Consider the following 4,499-nt stretch of genomic DNA (forward strand, 5'->3'; position numbering starts at 1 on the left):
GAAACTTTAAACCACATAAACCTCCAGTCTATGACTCCAAAACCACTTCTGAAGGTTTAGATCTCTAGCACCTTTGATAACTAGAATGAGGCAGCAACTTCTACAAATACTAGATCTTGAGTTTCTTCAAAGAATATTTTCGATAGAAGATTTGAGAGGGCTTTGATTATAGAAACCCTAGATCTACAATAGGAGGCACAGGACACACTTTTCTCTCTAAAACCCCTTTTAGGGTTAGCTTATAATTTCCTTTAAAAACTGCAACAAACATACCGCGATTTGGGCTTGTAATAGACAAGTTATGAGCTTTTTCCGTTTGTTGATTTTTGTTGATCCGCAATCAAGCGAGCCAATCTGATTTTGAATTCCTGAACCTATAGCTTGTATGTTCTTGAATTTTGACTTGCAGCACTTTTAGCAATGTCTAATATGACTCATAGACTCTAAGATCTATTTCTAGATAAGTTTATGTATACGTTTTTCCAACAAACATATCATTTAGAACGTAAAAAATTATACCTAAATATTTAGAAGCTAACAATATTTTTATTGGACAAGAATTTTGGATACTCCATTAACGGATTATATTTTTTTTCCTATATCCTCCATACTTATAAAATTTAAAGAAAATAAAAAATCAATAACTATGTCATTAATCAAATATTTAGATTTTCTTTTGTAGTTTAAAATTATGCATAAAAAATAAATGTATGAATTGAATAGTAAATAACATATGATTGTCACAAAATTTGATTTGTCTTAAGAACATATAAAAACATATAATTCAACTATTATATTTTCAAACTATGTATCCATGTTAAAATTTTTAGTGAGAGTTGTAGCCGTCCTTTTAAAAATATAGTTTTTGATAACTTTTGTATGAAAGAAAAAGAATAAGCTAAAAATTAACTTATTGACAACTTGTTAAAAGTCAAATTATTTGTAAAATAAATGAGAGGAAAAAGAAAATAGCAAAAAACAAATAAGTTGGGCTAAACGCATGCACGTAATGGGACCATAATGGAGACTGGATAATAGGCTTTTCTAGAAGTCTTGTCTCCACTAACAACATCATTGCAAAACTGTGGGCTTTAAGAGATTGTATCACCTTGGCCAGGGACCTCAATCTTGATAGCCTTATAGTTGAGATGGATGCTATGAGTGTAGTCTAACTGATGAATAATGATTCTGTCAACATGTTTATGGAGCCTCTTTTGTCTAACTACAGGACCCTCCTGAGAGCCATCCCTAACAAACAGATTGAGCACACGTACTGTGAAGCTAATCAATGCACGGATGCATTGGCAAGAATGGGGTCTAGGCATAGTTTTCCTTTTGTTGAAACATCGCTTGTGGTGGATGCCTTTTTAGCTTTTGATAAAGCTAATATTTTTGTAACAAACTTGTTGTTTCTAATCTATAAGTAGTCAGTTCTAACCCAAAAAAAAAAAAAACAAAAAAAAAAAACGCATCCACGTAAACTACAATTACCAACTTTATGAGTTAGCCATTATCAAATGAGAACAAATTTTTTATATGAATTCACCTTTTAAAAAAAAAATTTAATAAAAAATAATAGTAAGATGGATTGTGAATTATGATACTAAATAACTCAAATCTCTTTCTCAAAAAAAAAAAAAAAAAAAAAAATTCAAATCTGGTTTAGTATGGGTAAAGATAAGCACTATATAATATATATGAGCATTTTTTATTCTAGCATTCATATGCTTTCCTATGGAGGTTAATTCCTCCAAATCAACACATGAAAATGAGTCCTTTTCAGTGCATAAACACCCACGTACAAATGAGTCCTTATTTGGAACAACAGATTTTGAAGATAGGGAAATAATGAAATATCTCAAAATTAATTAAATAAATAGTGGAATGAGTACTTTTCATGTGATATTTAGACATAGCTTTGGGTTCATTAGAGCAATTACATCAGTCTGTGCAAAGTTGTGCCAAATGAAAAAATTAACTGATTTTACACATATTGAGCAAAAACCACTCACATCAGTTGGTGCAAAATTGTGCATAAATTCAAAACTAGCCCTCCCTCTCATGTTCTTTCTTCCTTTGATACACATACTCCCATAGACACAAAATTAAAAATCAACTACAAAAATAAAAAATCAACCACAAAATCAACAAAAAAAAAAAAAAATCAACCACTAGAACAAAATTGTTGGATCGGTGATCAGTGATCATGGATCGTGGATTGGAGAGACGATTTGGATTGGCGATGGGTTGATATGAATCGGTGTTGATGGAGATTGGTGATGGGTTGACAGAGATCGGTGTTGATGGAGATCAATGTTAATGGAGATCGGTTTGATGGAGATCGGTGATGGGTTGACGAGATTAGTGTTGATGGAGTGCTTGTAATGGGTTGACAGAGAAGAGGAAAGAAAAAGATTCTCCAAAAAAAAAAAAAAAAAAAAGAGAGAAGAAAGAGAGGCGGAGATAGAGATAAGGATGGTGTGAAGAAGAAAGGGGTGTATTAAGAGGAAAGAGAAGGGTTAGGTGGGAAATAATAAAAAAAGTGAGGAAAAATATTATTTTAATAAAAAAGTGTGTATAATAGATAAACTGATGTGGGTGATTTGTAAAAGTGATAGTGTAAAATAGAAAAAGTAGTTTTTTTTTTTTGGTAAAATAAACGAAATATTTTGCACAGACTGATGTAATTGCTCTTACCATTTATAAACAGCTCTAACTTGACTCGATAAAAAGCTCCTTTATATTTGTTTGTTTATAAACAAGTCAAACTTAAGCTTTAGTTTTAGGATTGTTTAATAAATGAGCCAAGTTCGAGTAAAAAATATTGTTCATAAATAAGCTTGTGAACACCAAGGCTCGATAGAAAAGTAACAAAATAAGTTGAGCATAGGCTTAATTATGAATTTGGTAATAAAATTGATATGAGTTTGACAAGTAAACTCATATCCTTCTAATATTTTAATTAATTATAAGTTGAGACCACTCATCTAAACCAAATAAGTTAGATAATAAACTTGATATAGGCTTGATAATATATTTGTATTAGATCTCAAGTTCAAAAACATGATATTGAGCTTGAGTTTAGGTTTGATATTGAGCTTGAGCTTGAGCTTGAACTTGGCTTGACTAATGAATCAAGTCAAGCTAAGCTCAAACTTGAACATTATTTATATGCTTGTATCAAGCTCAAATCAAGATGGCGAAAATAGCTAACTAATTTTTTTTTTCTAACTATCTAGTTAGTAGTTTCAGTTTTCAAACTATATTATTTACTAGCATCTCGAGTCTAAGAGACTCAATTTTAGCCTATAAATCGAGTCTCAAAGACTCGATTTCCATGGTCTGATGTGGCATTTTTTTTCCACATGGAGTCCACATGGAAATCAAGTCTCTGAGACTCGATTTATAAGCCCATATATAAACAAACAGCAGCACTAGCAAAGCAAAAAAGAAATCAGAGCAAGGAGAAAAAAAAAAGTTCGAGTAAAACATATTGTTCATAAATAAGCTTGTGAACACAAGGCTCGATAGAAAAGTAACAAAATAAGTTGAGCATAGGCTTAATTATGAATTTGGTAATAAAATTGATATGAGTTTGACAAGTAAACTCATATCCTTCTAATATTTTAATTAATTATAAGTTGAGACCACTCATCTTAAACCAAATAAGTTAGATAATAAACTTGATATAGGCTTGATAATATATTTGTATTAGATCTCAAGTTCAAAAACATGATATTGAGCTTGAGTTTAGGTTTGATATTGAGCTTGAGCTTGAGCTTGAACTTGGCTTGACTAATGAATCAAGTCAAGCTAAGCTCAAACTTGAACATTATTTATATGCTTGTATCAAGCTCAAATCAAGATGGCGAAAATAGCTAACTAATTTTTTTTCTAACTATCTAGTTAGTAGTTTCAGTTTTCAAACTATATTATTTACTAGCATCTCGAGTCTAAGAGACTCAATTTTAGCCTATAAATCGAGTCTCAAAGACTCGATTTCCATGGTCTGATGTGGCATTTTTTTCCACATGGAGTCCACATGGAAATCAAGTCTCTGAGACTCGATTTATAAGCCCATATATAAACAAACAGCAGCACTAGCAAAGCAAAAAAGAAATCAGAGCAAGGAGAAAAAAAAAAAAAAAACCCCAAAGAAGAAGAAAGAAGCCGAAAGCCAGAAGAAAAAAAAAAAAAAATCCAAAAACAGCCCCAGGCCGGCGAGCCTGAGGGTGGTGCGACCCGGGCCGCGCGAGCCCCAGGGTTGCGGAACGAGTCGCACGCGGCCCAGGGGCTTGTGCGGCCCCTGTCGCCGCAAACCCAGGGGCTCGCACGGTCCGAGTCACCGCGCGACCCAGGTTGCGCGTGACCTTCTATTTCTGGGTTTTTCTCTCTCTCTCTCTCTCTCTCTCTCTCTCTCTCTGTGATGAACATATTTGAGCTTGATCTTTTTCTTTGATGAACACATATATGGGTATTTGAGCTTAATCTTTTCTAGA

The sequence above is a fragment of the Quercus suber genome, unplaced genomic scaffold (genome assembly GCF_002906115.3).
Source record: "Quercus suber isolate HL8 unplaced genomic scaffold, Cork oak 2.0 scaffold_226, whole genome shotgun sequence".
NCBI classification, from domain to species: Eukaryota; Viridiplantae; Streptophyta; class Magnoliopsida; order Fagales; family Fagaceae; genus Quercus; species Quercus suber.